Below are 23,350 nucleotides of genomic sequence, written 5' to 3' on the forward strand. Positions count from 1 at the left end.
TAGTATATATACACATAAAAGTATGAATACATGCATTTGTACACATAGTGTGTATACATGTGCATTTATTTAAATAGACTTGAATCAGAAATATATAAAGAGCATATTAATGATAATGAAAATCTTTAAACATCCTGAATACATTATCAAAAAATCCAAATACATATCTCTATAGTAATATAACAACAACCAAGGAAGGAACATATGGAAATATCATAATATACCTAGACATTGCTTACATGTAGTGATTAGTGGAAATAGAAACAATCAGATAGCCCTGCACAACCATTATGTAGAAATTGGAATCCTTATACATTGGTGCTTGGCACTTAAAATGATATGGTCAGTTTGTTAAAAATACTGGCAGGGCTAGGAAAGTGGCTCAGTGGTAGAGTGCTTGCCTTGCACGCATGAGGCCCTGGGTTTGATTCCTTCTCACCACATAAGCAAAAAAATAAAAAAAGCCAGAAGTGTCGCTGTGGTAGCCTTTAGCTGAAGAGCATAGGGCCAGCGCCCAGGCCCAGAGTTCAGGCCCCACTACCTGACTCCCCACACACACATACAAAAATACTGGAAATCTTTAAGATATTACATATAGAGTTGCCTCTATGATCCAGCATTTTGAACCATAAATTTACATACAAAACATATTTCAATATATGTCCAAAGAGACACATGTACAAGAATATACATAGCAAAACCTTTTGCAATAACATATAATAAAATATTGAAATGTTCATTGAGTATATTATTCAATTACACACATGGATTCAAAACAATATGCTCTATCCATGAGAAAAATTTACATGGACTTACTTTGGAAAGAGTGACATTACATGGGAGAATAGATAAAGTAGACTATATTTTCTAATTATAAGAGATTTTAAAATGGGCACATCTGTGTAGGTAGAATATGAAATAATAGCTGCTCAAGGGGAAGTAGGTTGAAATGATGACAGAGAGTGACTACTAATAAATATTGGAGTATTTTGAGAGGGTAGTAATAAAATGTTCTAGAATTGAAAGTGATGTTCTTACTCCAACTCTTTACATTCTGAGAATCATTATACTTTACTGACGAAATACAGATCGCATTTGCATTAACTTGGGAACATTTTCAGACTAGTAATGGGTGAATCTGAGTGATAATTTAGAATTTAAAATCAGAATTCTGTAACGCATAACTTAATATGTTGATGAAAAAGACTATCAAGAAAATATGGTCTATGTTATAACCAGAGTGACTATACATGACATTGCAAGTTAGTGAATATTCTACAAAATTAGGTAAATTAAGGGATGAGATAGGATTGTGAAGGATGAGGAGTAATGATCATAAAGATGTATTGTATTGTCCATGGAATGTGGCTTAGTGGTAGACTGCTTGCCTTGCATGTGTGAAGCCCTGGGTTTGATTGATTCCTCAATACTTCATTAAAAAAAGCTGGAATTGGCACTATGACACAAGTCATAGAGTGCTAGTGTGAGGAAAAGAAGATCAAGGATATTGCCAAGGCCAAACTCCAGGACTAGCCAAAAAAAAAAAAATACAAGATCATGTCATCTGCAAAGAGGGAGAGTTTTATTTCTTCTTTCCCTATTTGGATCGCCTTTATATCTGCATCTTGTCTTATTGCTGTAGCTAGGCATTCTAATACTAGATTGAAGAGAAGTGGAGAGAGTGGGCATCCTTGTCTTGTTCCTGAGCTAAGAGGAAATGGCTTTAGTTTTTCACCATTGAGTATAATGCTGGCTGTAGGTTTGTCATATACAGCCTTTCTTGTATTGAGGAATGTTCCATGGATTCCTAATTTTTCCAAAACCTTCATCATAAAGGGGTGTTGGATCTTGTCAAATGCTTTTTCTGCATCTATTGAGATAACCATGTGGTTCTTGTTCTTGCTCCTGTTAATGTGATGAAAAATATTAATTCATTTGCGTATATTGAACCAGTTTGCATCCCTGAAATGAATCCTGTTTGATCATGGTGTATGATTTTTTGGATGAATTGTTGAAGTCGATTGGCCAAAATTTTGTTGAGAAGTTTTGCATCAATGTTCATCAAAGAAATGGGTCTATAGTTCTCTTTCTTTGATGAGTCCCTGCCTGGTTTTGGGATGAGGGTTATGATGGCTTCATAGAATGTGTTCGGTAGTGAGCTTTCTCTTTCAATTTCATTGAAGAGTTGGAGGAGTATTGGTGTGAGCTCTGCTTTGAAGGCCTTGTAAAATTCCGCTGTAAAACCATCTGGTCCTGGACTTTTCTTAGCTGGGAGGTCTCTTATTGATGTTTCTATTTCAATGCTTGATATGGGCCTGTTAAGATAGTTTAACTCATCTTGGTTTAGTTTTGGCATGTCAATATTTGCTAGGAAGAGGTCCATTTCTGTCAAGTTGTCGAACTTATTAGCATAAAGTTTTGAGAAGTATTCCCTTATAAGGTTCTGAATCTTGGTTGTTTCCGTGGTGATGTTTCCATTCTCATCTCTGAGTTTATTAATTTGGGTGTGTTCTCTCCTTTTTCTGATAAGATTTGCTAAGGGTCTGTCAATTTTGTTAAGTTTTTCGAAGAACCAACTCTATGTTTTGTTGATTCTTTCTATAGTTTTTTTGGTTCCTAATTCATTTAATTCTGATTTAATTTTGATTATTTCTTTCCGTCTACTCGATTGGGGTTTATCTTGCTGCTCTTTTTCAAGGAGGTTTAGATGTGTCATTAAATTGTTAGTTTCAGATCTCTCCAATTTGTTGATGTAGGATCTCAGAGCTATAAACTTGCCTCTGAGTACTGCCTTTGCTGTGTCCCAGAGGAGCTGGTAATTTGTGTGTTCATTTTTGTTGAATAGCATGAACAGTTCTGTATGCCAACAAAGAGAAAAGTGTGGCTGAAATTAGGAAAGCAACTCCATTTGTAATAGCCCCACAAAAAATAAAATACCTAGGAATTAACTTAACTAAAGAAGTGAAGGACGTAAATGATGAAAACTTTAAAATCTTGAAAAAGGAAATCAACACAGAACATAAAAAATGGCAAAGCCTCCCATGATCCTGGATTGGAAAGATTAACATCGTGAAAATGGCAATACTTCCCAAGGCTATCTACAAATTCAACGCAATACCTATCAAAATTCCACCCTCATTCTTCAAGGAAATAGAAGAGGCAATCCAAAAATTCATATGGAACAATAAAAGACCCCGAATAGCAAAAAAACTTCTCAACGGAACGAACACTGCTGGAGGAATATCAATACCAAATTTCAAACTCTACTATAAAGCCATAGTAATCAAAACAGCTTGGTATTGGCATAAGAACACACCTCAGGACCAATGGAATAGAATTGAAAACCCAGAAATGAACCTACAGACCTATAGCCATCTAATCTTAGATAAGGAAGCTAAAGCAATAGAATGCAAGAAAGAAAGCCTCTTCAGTAAATGGTGCTGGCAAAATTGGTTAACTACATGTAGAAAACTAAAGCTAGATCCTTATATATCACCCTGCACCAGAATCAACTGCAAATGGATCAAAGACCTTGAACTCAAAGCAGACACTCTGAAAACATTACAGGATGGAATAGGAGAAACCCTAGGTCTCCTTGGCTCAGGCCGAAATTTTCTGAATAGAGACCCGGAAACACAACAAATCAAAGAAAGGTTGTACAAATGAGATTGCATAAGGTTGCAGAGCTTCTGCAGGGCAAATGACATAGCTAGCACGATCAATAGAAAGCCCACCGATTGGGAGAAGATCTTTACTAGCCATACAACGGACAAGGGTCTCATATCTAAAATATACTTGGAACTCAAAAAATTAAACCACCCAACAACAAATCCTCAAAGAAACAACTGCCCAATAAATAAGTGGGTGAAAGACTTAAAGAGAAGCTTCTCTGAAGAAGAAAGAAGGATGGCCAATAGACACATGAAGAAATGTTCAACATCCCTAGCCATAAAAGAAATGCAAATCAAAACAACATTGAGATATCACCTCACTCCAGTTAGAACAGCAAAAATCAAGAACTCTAACAACAACAGATGCTGGAGGGGATGTGGACAGAATTGTTGGTGGGAATGTAAACTTGTTCAACCACTTTGGAAAGCAGTATGGAGGTTCCTCAAAAGACTTCACATAGATCTCCCCTATGATCCAGCAACCGCACTTTTGGGCATTTACCCAAATGTATACAAACAAGACCACACTAAAGCTACCAGCACAACTATGTTTATTGCAGCATTATTTACCATAACAAAGATATGGAACCAACCCAGAAGCCCCTCAGTAGATGAATGGATCAAGAAAATGTGGTATATATACACAATGGAATTCTACACCTCCATCAGAAAGAATGACATTTCCCCATTTGTTAGGAAATGGAAAGGCTTGGAAAAAATTATATTAAGTGAAGTAAGCCAGGCCCAAAGAAGCATAGGTCCCATGGTTTCCCTTATTTGCATTATCTAGTATAGGTATGAGTCAAATGTAAAAGGTCAGATAATGTGATGTTAGGAAAACGAACCCTTAAATATGTATTTTAATGTTTTCGTTTCTTTCATGCATGTGTTTCTAAAGCATTTATAAGATTATTTCTTTGTTGCTTTGTATGTCCCTCCCCGACAGTGTAACCCCCGTTTCACTTTATTTGATGTCAGTATAACATGTGGAGGAGATGGGGACATACAAGTCGTTTAAGGATTCAGGTGGACCTGTTGCAACAAGGAGAATTACAAAATGTCATGTCGAAGCAAGCTTTACAATGTCGGTGTGGGGGGGGAGGGGGGTATGATTGGGTGGGGGGGAGGGTGGAGGCTGGGAAGGGAGGTGTAGGGTAAACAAAGGAGGAGGCTGCAATGCTTGGTAAGAAATGTATGCATTATCCTGCCAATGTAATTGTAACCCCTCTGTACAGTATGCTCTCAAATAAAATAAAATAAAATTTAAAAAAAAGGTACATTGTATTAAGCTGGGAAATAGCTGTTTACGCCTGTAATCCAAATACTCAGGAGTCTGAGGATTGAAGTTTGAAGACAGCCCAGGCAAAAATATCTGTGAGATTCTTATCTCCAATTAAATCTCAGAAAAATCTGAAAGTTCTGCTGTGCCTCAAGTGATAGAGTTCTAGCATTCATCCAAAGGCATCCCTGGGTAAGGGATAGGGCCCAGCCCCAGAGCTCAAACTTCAGGAAAGAAAAAAGAAAAAAAGGACTTACTAAACACTATTCAGAAACTGCTTTGTCAAACAGCAACTCCCACACAACTACTTAAAGTTAATTAAAAATATGATAAAATTCCAGTCATTTTGGGAGCCAGACATAGATACTATACATGGGACAAAGTAAATTTTATATCATGTGCTTTGAGTTGAAATTTGTTCTATAGTCTTCTTACATCATTTATTAATACTGCCAATTATAGGTCAATTTCCTTGAGGAACAGATTGTTTTCTATCATCTTTTCATAGGAAACCATAGAGGTGATTTTTTACCTCTTATTGAAGTATATCTGATATTTTAAAGTAGATTTGTTCTAATATAATGTTAATTTAATACATCATTGTATTAGGGCGATGTTAGCCAGATTTTTTTCCTGTAAATCTTATCCCTCATAATAAATGAGAGCATGCTGTGAGAGTCTCCTTTTAATATGACAAAATACTTTATAAAATTAACTTAAAAGGGGAAAAGATTATTCTTGCCTTCTGATTTTATACATTTCAGTTTATGTTTCTTATCCTCATTGCTTTGGGTTGGTGGTGGCACATTACACCATGTCAGGAACATGTGATGGAGTATGTGTATTCATGGAAGCCAGGAAGTAAAGAAGAGAAGGAATAGGAGTGGGAGAGGGAGACGGAAAAGGAGAAGGAGAAGGAGACAGAGACGAAAAAGAAGGAAGAGGAGGAAAAGACTTTGATCTTAACACCCTCTTTGATCATAAGTCCTCAGTGACCAAATCTCTTACAACTATGCCCACTTGAAAGGGTTCACCTCTTTATGGCAACATAGTTAAATATTTATTTGATTAATCAGAGAAACTATTTGGCAAGGAGGTGGTTTGGTTATAACATTGCTGGAGAGATATTTTGAGTGCAAATACATTTTGTTTAAAAGAAATGGAAGCTTCAAGAGGTGATCTTCAAAAATGACTATTTCATCTAACTCTTAATGATGAATTTTTCATAATTTTATGACCCTTCCATTCAAGTTTTTGTCATCTATGATGAGATTCTTTCTTTCTAGATGAGGGAAAAATGAATACGATCATTTATTTCTTAATTATTCTATATTGTAGGTATAATATGAATCTCCTACCATTCAAAAGTAAGGTATATTCAAGTCTATTGGAATAATTGCATAAGTCATGGAATATCTTGCTTTATCTCATATGGAGATTGATTCAATTTCTAAAAAAACCTTGACATAAAATCCATGAAATTCAGTGTTTATCTGAAATGTCTTGGTAATCAAACCTCAGAAATACATGACCAGTTACTAAGATTATTTTGGGGGCGGGGTCCGTTTTTGCGGCCTGAACTCTGGGCCTGGGCACTGTCCCTCAGCTCTTCATCTCAAGGCTAGTGCTCTACCACTTGAGCCACAGGACCGCTTCTGGTTTTTTTCTTTTTGCTTATGTGGTGCTGAGGAATCGAACCCAGGGCCTCATGCATGCAAAGCAAGCAGTCTACCACTGAGTCACCTTCCCAGCCCACTAAGAGTTTTATCTATTCAAAAAATGTATGAATCTAAATTTTAATGTCAAAAAAGTTTAGGTTTAAAATAAGAAAAAATCAGGTTATCGCAGGAGATAATATTTAATTTAATGAAAAATTGCTTCATTCACCCTTACAGAGCCTACTGCTTTTTCCTGAATAAAACCCTAGTAATATTCCTGTCTTCCACCACAAAGCCTAAATAACTGTCCTATTTGAACATCTAATTTCAAGGCCACTGACAGAGCAGATATGGTGACATCCTCTTTAAAATTAGGTATTCAAAAGAGACAAAGTTATTTCGGCTTTGAAAGAACTGAAAAGGAAGTAAAATGCATATGATTTTTGTTAGCCCCATCATTCTTGTAAACATAAAATGCATATATCCATGTATGTATGTATATACATGTATGTAAATATATGTACAAGTGGTTCATCTCTTTTCTGTGTAGCAAATGGTAAAAATGTATTTGCACAATCACTAATCAAAGTCATGAATATACAAAATGAGCAAAGACATCATATTCAGGAATCTATGAATAGCCAATAACTCTGAAAATCTTTTACATCAGTTTGCATGTGGCAGTTACTGCAGTACAGAGACAGTAAGGCAAAAATGGGATACCAGGCAGAAGAAATGAGAAATAAGAGATACAAATGGTACAATATTCTTTCTGATGGGTCAGTAGAATTTCCAGTGTGTGTGTGTGTGTGTGTGTGTGTGTGTGTGTGTGTGTGTGTAGCAAATTTTTTTCATTCATTTCTCTCTTGAGGTGTATCTGGGCTGATTCAGTAAGCATGGTTGTGCTGAAAATTTTACTATATCCTGGCTTGCAAACTTTCAGATAAATGCCTAGGAGTAGAGTTGATGGATAATATGGAAGTGGGTAGTCAAAAGAGAGGTAAAGGGTGAAAAGAAGGTAGAATGAACAGGAGAAAAGGGGGGGAAGTTCAGAAAGGAATCCAGTAAATATCCTACAAATTTAAGAAGAGTGAAGGAAGAGATTCATTGAGGAGGGATGGATGAGACTATTGAAAGGGTTGGCATTGAGCAAGGTATTTTGTATGCATAAATTGCTTTATTTAATGATAACTCCTTTGCCACTTAATAATTAAAAAGCCATGTCCCTAAAATGTTATGCATTTATAAGCAAAGCATGAGAATCTGCTCAGATCATCTCTAGGGTTTATAAATCTTTTTTCATTAGGATGAATTTTAGAACAACTGTAATGATGCCTATCATCTGAAGAAAATTTAATGATTTCCAGCTATTTAAAATAATCATTATTGGAGATATGGCTCAAGTGGCAGATTGCTACATAGTGAGCAAAGCTGTCAGATATTGAATTCATGTCTCGATCTCGAACAAAAGTAAAAGCATTCAGTAAAAGTCAGGCACATTCCTGGGAACCAGTAGCTCATACATTTAATCCTATTTTTAATCAGAAGGCAGAGATCTGGGGATCTCAGTTCAATGTCAGCTGAGATAGGAACGTCTGTGACACTCTTATCTCCAATTCACTGTCAAAGAAAGCTGCAAGTGGACTTGTGGCTCAAGTGGTAGAATGTCAGCCTACAACAAAAAGCTCAGGGACAGAACCCAAGCACTGATTTGAAGTCCTGGAATAGTGCATATACATTCACAAAGGAAGTAAGTCACTCAAGTTCTCAACCTTCCATTTCCCTAATCCTAACTCCTATTCTGGTCAGAACCCTAAGAGTAACCTTGATGATAATAGTAACCACATCTGCAATTAATGGAAATTACTCAAGTTTAGATTACTTCCTTTTAGATAAGCATTGTCTTTGAAATGATTTGCAGTTTGCTCCAAATCCTAAAGATTCTCTGACTTGGACACTGAAATCTATCTTGTTCCCTATTAGGAATCATTAATCTCAAATCCTCATATCATAAAAAATACCATAGTTTTCACAGATTTTAACTTTTACTGAACTCCTGTATCTCCAAAAACAAGTTGCAGGTTTACTTAAAATCTACTCTACTTCTAAACCATAACTATATACCTAATCCTTACTAGAAACCTAACTCTAAATTTAACCCTATTGAACCCTGAATAATAAACTTAGGGAAACTCTGTAGTTTTTGTTAAATTTCATACTTAGTTTACTTGAAAGTGTCAGCAGAAAACTCAGTTTTACCTTAAACGTTACCGTTCCCTAACCCTAAGCCTAAACTTAATTAGAAAAGTAAACCTAAACCTAGAACTAATGGCCTTTGGTATCTAAAAAACACACAAATACATTAGTTTTATTCATCCAAATTCTATTCAACTTATCTTTCTTAACATAGTTTGTAGTTTCACTCATTATCTTGTCTTTATTGTAATCCTAACCTAACTGGAATATTGAGGTTAACCCTCACACTAATCATACCCTAATCTTAATATTATTAGCAGTTTCTTATTTCACATTCATTCTAATTCTAACTTGACTTCTCATTCAAAGATTTACATTCAGTTTGACCCTAAATTTTCCATTTCTCTTATGCTTACACTAACCTCAGCTGGAACTGAAACCTAACTTTCACCCTAATTATAATCCAATTCTAATGTTAAAGAAAAAGTCTAGTTTTTAATCATTCTCATGAATATTCCAGTTTTCGCTCTGGAAATGAGTTTGTTTGCCCTAATTCCCACAAATTATCTGACTCTACCTCTGAAGTTATCTTGTTCCCTAACATGAACCATTATATTATTTGTCCTCAAATTGTCTTACCAGGAAAAATACTGTAGTTTCCATTGATCCTACCTTTTCCTGAACCACTGTATCCTAAAACAGTTTCAGATTTACTTACCATCTAGTACATTACTTAAAGCTAACTCTCAACTTATACCTGGCTTGAAAACTCTTACTAATCCTTACAAGAATGGTCACTGAGGAATAAACATAATGATAAACCTCTAGTTACTATTCATTCTCACATATTTGCTTCTACTTGTTAGTGAGAACCTAATTTTATACTAAAAACTTTCTTATTCATAACAGAAATATAATCAGAAGAAAATACTGACCCTAATCTTAATCCAAATTATATGACAATACTAACACTAACACAAGTACACTAGTTTTCACTCATCCTAACTTGTTTCAAATAAGACTTCCAAACATATGTTTCAATTTTTTTCCAATATCTTAGTCATTTTCTAACCCTAAACTTAATCTTTCTTAACTGGAACATTGAGTATAACCATCAGCCTAATTGTAAGTACATTCTATTATTAATAGCAATTCTCTAGTTCACATTCATTCTAATACTTACTAGACTTATAATTAAAATTTAACTTCAATTTGACCCTCATTCTCGAAATAAATTGCAGGTTTTCTGTAAACTCTACAGACTTTCTCACTCTTAACACTGAATGTATCTTGTTCTATAACAGGAATCATTATACCCATTGATCTCAAATCCTGATATTATGAAATACATTGTACTTCCATTATTAAAATTTTTCCTGAATTCCTAGAACCTAAAAAAGAAGTTCAGCTTTACTTAACATTTGACACATTTCTTTTTTTTTTTTCTTTTTGTCGGTCGTGGGGCTTGAACTCTGGGCCTGGGCACAATCATCGAGTTCTATAGCTCAAGGTGTGCACTTAACCATTTGAGCAACAGCACCGTTACTGGGGCTACCTTTCAACTGTTATCCTCAGAAATCAGCTTCCTGAGTAGCTAGGATAATAGGTGCGAGCCACCAGTTTAAACCATTTCTTTACTCTATCCTCAACCCCGGATAACCAGAAACCTAATCCTAATCAAAGTTTGATTTAACACCAAATGGTTAATGTAAAGAAAATTGTCTAGATTCTATTCAATCACATATTTTTTGGCTTCTACTTCTTAGTGGAAAACTAAAATTTACCTTAAAACTTATCCTTCCCTAACCCTAACCAGAATAAAACTGTATCTCACACATTAAACCAAATTATAACTGAATGTTTAAAGTAACACAGATTGGTTTTCATTCATTCTTGCCATTCATTCTTCTTAAAATGTGTGGCAGTTTTACACAATACCTTACATCTTTTTCTCATCCTAACCCCAGCTCTAACTGGAACACCTTGCCTAATCCTAAGCCTAAATATAACCGAACCATCATGTTAATATAATCCTCTTTTTTTCACATTTATCATAACTCTTGCTCAGCGTGTAGGCCTAAATTTTACTTGCGTTTTAAACCTAAATTTTTAAATTGTTTTTCTATTTCCCGTTAGGTTTTATTTTCATTATTTAACAAAAAATTATTTTGTTGTAAAGATGCTTTAAAGAGGGATTAGTTACATGTGTAAGGTAAGGAGTACATTTCTTGCTGAGTATTGTTACCCCCTTCTTTCTTGTTCACCCACAGGTTGTAGTGAAGGCTCCAGTAAGCAGCGTGGTCAAAGCCGTTTCCTGAATTCTAAATTTTAAATCTAATCATTTTTAGGCTTTGATAATATCATTTACTATCTCTTCAGAGCAATTAAGCTAAAATAAATACTACTTTTTAAACATTACACACACATTGTAAATAATATTAACATAGGCCAAAAAGAGACTAATTATTTCAGACTCATCATATTTGGTGATCTTACTGTGAAGAATGTAGAGAGTAGAAGGTCCTTAAACTCAATAAATAGTTTTGGTTAAATTAAATCATATATCTGGATTTATAATTTAGAGGTTAATCACATGATAACAGGAAAATAATAAAAAAATTTACTTTGGGATCAACAGAAAAAAGATATTTGTGCAAGTACCACAGTTGCTTTATTAGTCTGTAGTTGAACACTGAACTTCGATCTATATCTTGGCTATTGTTGTGAATAATGTGAATAACAATGAACTACAGATGTATTTACAAGTTACCCAGAGAGAAATAATCACATGATTGGTGTGCCAGATGATATTTCAACTTTGGATATCTTTAAAAAACTGCATACTACTTTCTACAACGAGAACACTAACCTGTATTTTGACCAAGAGTGTAGAAAACTTCCTTTTCTCCACAGTCTCGCTATCCAACATTATTACCTTTTGAGTTTTTTTAAAGGGCAGGTTTTTACTGTGTGAAGTACCCAAGACTGGCCTTAGACTCAAATCCTTTTACCCCAACCTCCTAATCGCTTGGAATTACCTGGTTCCTTGGATATTTTTGATGAGTTATGATAGTTATGAAGTAGTAAGTATCTTAGTAATTTTGAATTGCAATTCTCTAATGACTTCTCTTTACAAAGAATTAAGCCACATAGAAGTTGTATTAAATACAAATTTGTAAACCCACACGCGATTTTCAGGGCTTTTTGGAAAACATGTCTATTCAAAACATTTGTCCATTTTTAATCAAGTTTCTTGTTAACCTCATCTTTAATCTCTCTATACAAAATCAATAATTAGTTCACGGTAGTAGAAAGGAAAACATTAAGCAACTCCTAACATTTTTCAATTTTTTATAACATGATATTGCTTAGATCATTTTCTGTTAACGCTTGAGACTATATAACTCAATTTAGTTAGACCTTTTACAAGGCTATATGTATTTTATTTATTTTACTTTGATTTTTCTTTCCAAAGTCTGTGTGACTAATTTCCCTTGGTTTCTTTCTGTCTCATGTTGTTCAGATTTGAAAGTGAAGAATAAATGTAAGGATGAAAACAAAAAAATATACAGTTCCCCTCATCTGATGATTCCTCTACAAGAATGAGGAAAGTGTTCATCCTTCTAAGGACCTATGATAGCACATCAAAAAGAGAATTCATTTTCTATGTCTTCCTTATCTTTGTAACTTGAATGATGTAAACACAATATACTGCTCTGATACTTTTATGTTTTTTCAGTTTTGCACATTTTCATATGTATTTCACCTCAGTCTACAACATTCCTTCATCGTTCTGTCCCTGATATTTTTACACGATCAAGGCATGAGATAACCAGTTTGATTTACAGCATGAGAAGTTATCTACCTGGCTTCCTTGGAAGCAGAGTATGGTCAATAGATATTACTTCTGGTTGCTCATTACATGTAATGGTTTCTGCACTACTCATCACATTCTGTTTAGTATTTTAAAAAGACATAGCTAAACTAAAAGTTCATTCATAGAAGTATATGTTAAGTGTTTCATAAGTTTTATTTCTCTTAATTCTTAAGATAACATTTGCTATAATGCTAATGTTATTGCCATTTTACTGTTGAGAAAAATTGTAATTAAAGACAGTAAGTGCATGTCCCACAGACACACACAGTAAGGAAGGAAATGAGTCAAAGTTTCCAAAAGTCTTTCAGAAATATCAAAAAGGTGGGTAAAATCTCTCCATTCTCTTACACTCTCAATTCAATATTCATATTGACCAAGAAATAATAGCATAGCAATACTTGCTATGTTATTATGGTGATTGTTTTCTATCACATTTTGTCTTCAACACAGACTATGTTTGTGATATTGGGTTATCATGCACAGAGCAGAGCTTATAAATTGAGGTCCAAAGAGAGCCAAATTTTTTCTGTCCCACAGTTCCAGTTTCCTTTTTAAAAAGTAATAAAACCTTTAAATATCATCACTTACTGTCTTTTAAGAATCCAAAAACGAAATAAATTCACATATAATCACTCTAAAATGCTTTAAAAGTAGGAGATAATAAAACAGGCCCCACGAAGTAAATTTTCTTCTATTTTAAAAATTATTCTGAAAGCCTTGTGTTGGCTGGTCACACCTGTAATCCTATCTAATCTGGATATCTACTCAGGAGCCTGAGATCTGTGGATAACATTCCGGAGCCAATAAGGTCCAAAAAACAAAAACAAAAACAAAAACAAAAAGAACAACTTCATGAAATTATTTTTCAAAATTTTTAATGAACTAGCAAAAAGCCAGGAATGGAGATGTAGCTCATATAGTAGCTCAACAAGCTAGATAGGAAAGGCCTTGCAAGACCTTGAAGCCCTGATTTTAACTCTGAGCACTCCAACACACATGCATTGGGTGCGTTTGCATGCTCACGTATGTTTGCTGGTGCGCTGCCGAGATCACACACACACACACACACACACACACATTCAAATTACCTTCATATCAGTGTTCTGCATTAATTTCTTTGTTAACGATAATATATGGGTAAAATAGAGGAAATGAACTCTTCCATCTCAGAACATTTTTATATGTTTTTTATTGTAATAATACTGTGCAGAGGGGTCACATTTACATGAGGAAGGAAATTAGTACATTTTCTAACAAGCATTGTTACCTCCTCCTTTATATTTCCCCTACTATCCTTTCCCTCCCACCTCCACAAATACACTCCCCTCCCCATTTTCTATCCCCCTGCCTAAATTGTAAAGTTCATTTTTCAACATAGTGTCTTGTGCATCTCATGGTTACAATTGGTTAAACTGCATCCCTATTTGAGCATTTTTCGCTTCCTCTCCCCAAATTTCCTACAAGATGTAGTGCACCAACTTCAAATACAGAGAAAACAGGGGTTATAGTGTGGGGGAGGAACATACAAAGAAACAAAAATAAATGACATCGTACATTATAAATAAGTTAGAAACAATAGCAAGAAACATAAAACCACTTGTGTCCCTATCTTGGGGTTCAATTCCCTTAACATCATCTTGTCTGGTATTATGCACATATCGTTTGAGCTTTTCTGCTTATCCCAGATATATATTCGTTATTGAAAATAAGGGAAACCATGGGACTTATGTTTTTTGGACTTGGATTACTTCACTCAATAAATTTTTTTCCAAGTCTTTCTATTTCCTAACAAATTTGGAGATGTCATTTTTTCTGATAGAGGCATAGAATTCCATTGTGTATATATACCACATTTTCTTGATCCATTCATCTAATGGGGGCATCTGGGTTAGTTCCATATCTTAGCTATGGTAAATAATGCTGCAATAAACATAGTTGTCCTGCTGGTTTTAGTATGGTCTTGTTTGTGATCATTTGGGTAAATCCCCAAAAGTGGGATTGCTGTGTCATAGGGGAGCTTTATGTAGAGTCTTTTGAGGAACCTCCATAATGCTTTCCAAAGTAATTGAACAAGTTTACACTCCCACCAAGAATGCAGTGCTGTTCCCTGGGGGCCACATCCCTTCCAGCATCTGTTTTTGTAAAAATATGGAATATTCCACGAATTTGCATGTCATCCTTGCACAGGGGCTATGCTAATCTTCTCTGTATCATTCCAATATTAGTGTATGTGATGCTGAATTGAGCAAAGAACTTTTTTTATATATAAAGTATACTTTTATTGATTTTATTAAACTAGTAAGTTTTTATTAAACTAGTAAGTTCAAAACTAGTAAGTTCAAAAGAATTGTTGTGTAATTTTAGAACCATATATTTCTTACATAAGCACACTTTTAAGAATAAAATCAAGACTGACATGTCAAAACAAAATAATTCCAGATATTTGTTGTTCAAGAAATGTGTAGGACATTGCCCCATTAGTTAGGAAATGGAAAAACTTGGAAAAAATTATATTAAGTGAAGTAAGCCAGGCCCAAAGAAACATAGGTCCCATGGTTTCCCTTATTTGTAATATCTAGTATATGTATGAGTCAAGCGGAAAAGGTCAGATAATGTGATGTCAGGAAAATGAACCCTTAGATGTGTATTTTAATGTTTTTTTCTTTCATGCATGTGTTTCTAACGCATTTATAAGATTATCTCTTTGTTGCTTTGTATGTCCTTCCCCCTGCTTTCACTATATTTGATTTCAGTATAACTTGTGGAGGAGATGGGGAAAAACCAGTTGTTTAAGGATACAGATGGACCTGTGGCAACAATGAGAAGTACAAGTTGTCATGTCCAAAATGAGCTTTACAACGTAGGTGCGGGGGGGGAGGGGAAGGGGGGGAAGGAGAAGGATTGGGATTGGGGGAGAGGGGGGAGGCTGGGAAGGGATGTGAAGGGTAAACAAAGGAGGAGGCTGCAATGCTTGGTAAGAAATGTACACATTATCCTGCCCATGTAATTGTAACTCCTCTGTACAGTATGTTCACAAATAAAATTAAATTAAATTAAAATAAATAAAATAAAATAAAAAATAAAAAAAGAAATGTGCAGGAAGAGGAATTCAATTATTCTATAAAAGGCACCTGTCATAATGAACACTCTAGCAAGTGTTAAGTTTTGTTAAAAGTTTTAATGTTTTACATATGTTTAATTTTGGGATTTTGCTTATATATGCCAAAATTTGGATTGTTTGGGAAGTATAAAACTTTTCTATAAAGTATTTAAGATTTATGGTAGCAGATATTAACTACTAAATACTTACATTTCAGAGTTTATAGAAACCTTATTAATGAGAAGTTGCAAAGTCTTTGTGTAAAGAAGTAGATTGAAGAGTTAAGACTATGTTAACTACACAGTTTCTGTTAAAACATTAGGGCTAACTTCCTTTATATGTTAGTGAGGAAAAAATGATGATGTAAGTCATAAACAAATGATGAGATGAGCCATAAATAGTCATCTTAGTGGGAAACTTTAAGAGTATGCATATTCTATAAAACTCTGGTTGAACATCAATACCTTAGCCAGTGTTAAATGTACAGATATTTGAAAAAATAATAAAATCTAATATTTCTACACTTCAAATACTGAAAATACTGATAATTGTTTTGTTTTTTATTTTATTAATCATTAATATTTAATTATTGGTTTTCTTTATTTGTAGCATTGTTTTCCTTGTTGTAATATAATACAACATTTGGTAAGTCATCATTAGGAGGTACTTTGAGAAGCTTACTGGGATCGCCAATCCAGGTTTTATAGGTGCATGTGAATTTACAAAGACGAAAATTAAAAACAAAATATTTATTAAAAAATGATCAAGTAGAGTCTGAATCAGGAGTGTTGATAAATGTCCACACCTGAATGCTTAGCCCTAGGCTGAAGCAGCGGTATTACTGAGTTAAAGCCATAAACTTGAGAGACATTTTGTTGTTTATTTTTTTTGATTTTGGTGGTCATGGGGCTTGAACTCTGGGGCCTGAGTGCTGTACCTCAGCTCAAGGCTAGCAGTACCACTGAGGCACAGTACCACTTCCATCTTTTTCTGCTTATGTGGTGCTGAGGAATGAAACCAAGGTCTTCATGAATGCAAAGCAACACTCTACCACTGATCCACCTTCCCAGCACCTGAGAGACTATGTTTTAAAAAATCATTTAAACAACATTTGATTTCTGCTTTGGGTTATGTTATGAAATATATGAATACTTTTTATATTTTTGTGAATTTTAATACTTCTAAATTTATACTAACTTTAGCCACTTCATCCTTTTCAAAGTCATGAAATATCTCTGAGTGTTTGTTTTTGTGAAGATTGTTTTTGCATTTATAATTTCTTCTGAGTCACTCTTATTTTTCTCAAAATAACTTTATATTTCATGTTGATTTGTTGTCATACATCAAATATCTTCAAATGTACAAGTAGAGTCTAAAGATAGCAGTATGAATATTCTCATACAGCTCTTGTTTATCTGTTATGCACTTTCAGTATTATGATATTCCTCTCTCACTCTCACACTCTCTCATTTCCTCTCTTTCACTTATATGCTCCATGTCTGCTACTTAGAATTTCTGCTGGTCTACTATTATCATTCAGGATCCAGGGGTTTTGTGTGAACATGATAGCGACCATCACTTACCCTTGCATTCTTTAAGAGTTATAACAGTGATGTGATATTATTCTCTAACATTTAAATGGCAAAACAACAAATCTATTAATTCCTTTTCAATTTTACTACTATTATAAATTTTATCACATAGCAATCATTGGGATGGATAAAAGACAGTGACCTGTGTCTTAAAAAGTTCTTTTTCTTTTACAAACCAACTTTTTCTTTTATTATCAGTAAGTACATGCAATGAAAACAAAGCTATACTATGGAAAGTAGACTAAAGATGTTCCCAAGGATAAAAACAAAGGACTGGGGGAAGTGAGTACAAAGGATGCCCATTTATCATGTACACTTTGTGAGAATGACAATGTGCTGGGATTTATAGATTAAATCACTGAACAACTGATATATATATATATATATATATATATGCACATATATTTAGATATCTATATTTATTTACATATGCATATATGTGTGTATATTTCCTTATACATGTACACATGTATGTTACTATACTCACATACATATACACATGTATACATGCACACATGGAGAAAGACACATAATTACAGCCAATACAAGTTTCATTACTTGCTGAATATGCCTTAGACAGAATGCTTGGCACAATATATATTGAAGATGTATTTGTCTCTAAGAGTTTTTTTTTACCACTCCTCTTATCTCTTAAATCTGGTAGGTTTAGAGAGATTCGACTTACAAAATGCAGTACAAGTGACAGCAAAATACTCGGAAGTCTCAGTAAGTATAGGTCATGTGTTGTCTCCCTGCTCCCTATGGGATATTTGCTCTTGTAAACACTCTAAACAACCAAAGTAGCTGGAGAAAACCCTGGTAAAGAATAAAGTATAAGGCTTTAAATGGCATTCTTACTTGAGCTTTTTCCAACAGCCAGCATGAATTCCTAAGCAGATGAGTGAGTCCTCAGAAAACTGGACTCTACATATACATTTAACCAACCTATATGAAAAGTTCTATGACAGAAATGCTGACTGAGGTCCTGCTGATTTGCTGGCCAAGAAAATAAGAAAAAAAGAAAGTACTTTTTAATGTTTTAAAGTTTGAGAATAATTTGTAATCTGTCAATAAATGTGTAGAACACAATTATACCAACTGACAGAAAAATGATGGCGTTTCATTTATGTGCTTTTGGACATGGAGAGTGGTTTTATGTGTGTCTACACGAGCAGAATAAGCATAAATCAAGCCAGCATTTCTTTATTTAAGATATAAAGAAAGGATACAGGTTGACCCATTGGAACAATGAGATGTACAAGACACTCGACCAGAGTGGGAGGTGAAGGAGGGAGGTGGGGAGGTGTGAAGGGAAGGGATGGTAGGGGAACAACAAAGGAGGGGGTAACAATGCTCAATAAGAAATGTACTCATTACATTATGTAACTGTAACCCTTCTGTACAGTATATTTACAACAAAAATATATATTAAAAAGATACAAGGAAAACTTCTACACTTATATGAAGTTGTATTTGTCACTCAATATCAGTAAGGTATTGGTTTTAGGACCACAGGCTTATTACTTTTGATAATCAAAATCTCTACGTGAACACAATATATTATTTAAGTTAGAATCTGCCCACAAGCTAGTGCAGTGAAATTGCTATGAGAATTTTTACTACATTCTATGTTTGTAATGAAAAATAAAAGTATATGCACTATCAACAGATACAAATTTTATTCAGATAAATTTTGTCTGCAGTTTGTGGATGGAATTGGGAAAGCAATTTTGAAAAACAAATTTCATCAAAAAGACTAGTCTGAAAATTTTAACAAGGAGCTAATACAACATCATTGAATAATATGGAACTCCAAAGAGAAGTACTTGCAGTGAGACAATATCAGAAAGTGTATCAACTCAAGGACTTTTTAGAAATGCAGCTGCTAGATTTCTCCTGGAGAGCTTTCATAACACTTTGTGAAGCACAAGTCAGAACCTCACTGAAGTGTAGATGGTTTTCCCTCAACTTTCTGTCATGTTCAGTCATTATTAATCAACATATAGCTAGTCTTCAATAATCCTTTAATAAAATGTTGATGGAGTGTTTATATGCAGAAAGGCTGGGAAGGCTAACTTTTTCCAATTAGGAGAGTCTATTCTATGACCCAGCTGAAAGAAAGCTAGGTAAGCATCCATTTATAACCTTCTGAATAATTGTGATTCTGCCCATATCACTTATCTATCCATACCTGTGACCGAGTGAGAGGATTTTAAAAGAATTTAGTTATTTAAAATTTATATTTATGGTTCCGGGAAGATGGCGGCAAAGAACCTGGAGGCTAACAAGCTCTTGCATAGAAAGCAGTTTTAGTGCTCCAGTGAACAGTCCTAAGCCAGAGAATCACAGCAAGTGTGCCATCACAGTTCAGAGAGTTATGTCAGAGAGGGAAAATCCAGGCAAGGAGACAAATCTGAGCACTTGCCAGCAACTGCGGCTGCCGCGAGAGCTGCAGCATCCATAGCCACCATACCTGAAACACAGAGAGGCCAGGACAAACGTGCCAGATGCAGCGGGTGAGCAGATTCTCCTCAACTCAAGCAAGAACTGACAAGAAGCAGTCATCTTCATCCTGTAGATCACAGAACAGAGATGACCCAGGAACCAAGACTATGGCATTAGTAGAAGGCTGACATCCTCACTCCTCCTCATGGAGCAGAGGAGGGAAGGCCACCCCTCCCCACCCACTACCGAAGATCTCCATCTTTGATACTGACAAATGCCTGGCTGAGCATCTAGCTCCAACTCAGGCCTTGGAAGAAAACAATACAGTCATTTAGCAGGTCACAGGAAGCTTACCTGACCTGCCAGGCTCAGCTTCACCCAGGAAAATCACCCAGCCTGGGCCACCATCCAAATCAATGTCTTTCTTCACTGGGTAAACAGAGCCAGAGGTTGCCTCTCCCACTAGCAGCCCTGACAATCAATTGAAATTCGGTAAACATAAATCTGGAGAATGTCTCCAGGCTGTGCTCTCTGAGTGTCTCAGAAGCTAGCCTCCCAGGGAAAAGCTACTGTTCACTGAAAGGCCTCAACTCTACCCAGAACCTACACTCATCGCAGCATCTCCAAACTAGAGGAAACAGCCATCTCCCTCTTTTGTGATACTCAAAGCAGATCTCCCTCCCATTGAACTAGCCTGGGAGGAGGATCAGAAAATCCTGTGTAAAGCATACCATTTTTCTGCCTGCACAAACAATCTGATTTATGAAACCAGCCAAGAACAGGAAAATCAAACACCACAAGCAGACCAGAGACTCCAGCAAGAGACTGTTATGGACACAAGGGAGAAACAGGATCTTCCCATCCCGCCCCCCCCCCAATAAAAAGGAAAGAACTCTTTTTTTATAAATTTTATTAAAATTTTTTTAATTTTTTTTAATTTTTAATTTTTAACTTAAATTTTTTCTATTAACTTCTTTTTCTTCTAATATGTTTATTTTAGGGGTATATGTGTGTTTGCTTTTTTTTCTTTTTTTTTTATCTCTACTCACCTTTTGATCCTTTTTTCTTCCTTTCTCATTCTTTTGACTTTTTCTTCTCTTTCATTCTTCTTTATGTGACTGAATTGCTGTTCTGCACCTCAAATATACCCGTAGTCAATTAGTAGACCTTACCCCACATTGTGTACACACTTAATGCAGAAATTTATTACTCAATTCAAAACCTCTTAGACTTAAATTACTTAATAGCAGTACAACCTCTTTATATCTATATAATATTTTAAGCATTTTTATTTTTAAATTTTTCATGTCTCCTTTCTATCCCTCTCCTCTTATCCTATTCCTGTTCTTCTCTGAATATTGCATTTTTAAATTTGCATAATTTTAAAGTGTTTCACTTTTTAATTTTAATTTTTGTTTTTCTATCATTTCTTGTCTCTTTTTTTCTTTCTCCTTTATTTTCTCTCTAATATCAGTTATCCAACCTATTTCCCGCTTTGAGATTAGGACTTAGTTAACTCTCCTTCTACCTTTCCACATCCCTCTATTCCTATTTTTACCCACATCTCTCCCTAAACATTATAATTTCTGGTTTGCCAAATTCTTTGTGGTTGGTAGCCCATTAATACATAGTAGTTTGAGGTTTAATAGATATTTCTGTTGAACACTTTTGACTGTGAAACTAAAGACTTTGGTTGATGCTTGCCTTAAGATAGTGTTCTAGAACAAAACTGGTGTTACTCTCATCCCAAATGGGCAGATCAAGCTGGAAAAACATAACAAAAATGGCAAGTCCGTGTATCTCAATTCCCACTCACGATAATCAGGGGAAAGGACAGATAATGAATAATTCAGAGGAGAGATCCCAAAAAGCTCTCTAAAAACTACTGGTAAACAGGGTAAATGGAAATATTGAAAATCTGCAAAGGACTCTGTGTGAGCATGACAGGGAGAGAGAGGATGCAAAGCAAAGATCTATACAAGAATATCATGAGGATGAAGAAGCTACTCAAAGACTGATACAGGAATTGCATGAGCAGCTTGATAAATCTCAAAGAGAAATAAAGGAATGGCGTGAGCAGGCTGAGATCAGCCAAAGAGATAGACAGGAATTGCGTGAGATGGCTGAGAACAGACAAAGAGAAAATCAGGAATGGCGTGAGCAGGATGAGAACACTCAAAGAGAACTACAGATATTGCATGAAAGTGAGGAAGCTAAAAAAGGAATAATACAAGAATTCAGAGAGTGGGATGAGAATAGACAAAGATTACTAGAGGCATTCATGGAATCCACAAACAGAGAGCTGAAAGAAGTCAAAGAGACCACAAAGAGAATAGAGCACAACAGAAGGAATGGGAGTCCAAGGAAACCATAATCAATCAACTAAATGATTTGAGATTAAACACAACACCAAATTAAGGAAGTAAAGAAGTTCATACAAGATCTAAAACAAAGCTCCAACAAAGAATGTGAAGCCATAAAAACCGACCAACTAGAGTGAAAAGAAAAAAAAAAGAAAGTCGTAATAGTAGGTTAGACCATGCAGAAGATCAAATTTCGGGCATTGAAGACAGCGTAGATATATAGAAAAAGAACATACAACCATCCAGGACAAATCCAAGAAATATGATAGATTTAATAAACACTTGGAAGACACCATCAGAAGGCCTAATCTGAGGATAATGGGTGTAGCGGAGAACCTAGACACAGAAGTTAATGGTCTAGGAAATTTGTTTAACAGAATGCTAGCAGAGAACATCCCATACATGCAAAAAGAAAGACCTATTCCTATACACGAAGCTTTTAGACACCCAAATAGACCAGAACAGAACAGGATATGACATCGTCAGTTTATAATTCACAAAGGATCAATTCAGACCAAGGAAATGATCCTTACAGTTTCTCTATAAAGGAAACCAATTAGAATCACCTCAGATTTCTCATCAGAGACAATCAAAACAAGAAGAACCTGGAATGGTGTATGCCAGGCCCAAAAGACAAACAACTATCAACCAAGAATAATGTACCCAGCTAAACTCTCCTTTATAATCGAAGGTCAAATAAAACCCTTCCATAGCAAAGAAAAATGGAAGCAATATATCTCCACAAAACCAGCCCTACAAAAGATTCTTTAAAATATCCTAAACAGAGAAAACCAACAAGACCACAATAAATTCCAAAAAACCTCACCCAAACTGAGAATCCAAGAACCATAGGAAGAACCCAGTTGCCACAGCAACTGGGTTCAAGAAATCCCAAATACCTCTCAGTCCTATCTCTCAACATTAACGGACTTAACTCTCCAATTAAAGGACATAGAGTCTCTAGATTAAAAAGAAAGATCCTTCTATCTGCTGCCTTGAGGATTCACATCTTACCCATAAAAACAATCACATTTTCAATGTGAAAGACTGGAACAAAATCTACCAAGCAAGCAGCCCCCATAAACAGGCGGTGTTGCAATTCTAATATCAGATTAATAGACTTAATATTAAAATTAGTGAGAAGAGATAAAGAAGGTTGCTACATACTC

General features: G+C 35.1%; 1 non-coding gene across 1 annotated transcript; it reads right to left on the bottom strand.

Moving 5' to 3' along the window:
• Positions 1–14,823: 14,823 nt before the first annotated feature.
• On the bottom strand, positions 14,824–14,930 carry LOC138820295 (U6 spliceosomal RNA). The gene has a single exon (XR_011369822.1). It is a non-coding gene; the product is annotated as a U6 spliceosomal RNA (small nuclear RNA).
• Between the last annotated feature and the right edge of the window lie 8,420 nt (positions 14,931–23,350).

This window comes from Dipodomys merriami, unplaced genomic scaffold (genome assembly GCF_024711535.1).
Source record: "Dipodomys merriami isolate MVZ:Mamm:240054 unplaced genomic scaffold, mDipMer1.0.p SCAF_855, whole genome shotgun sequence".
NCBI lineage: Eukaryota > Metazoa > Chordata > Mammalia > Rodentia > Heteromyidae > Dipodomys > Dipodomys merriami.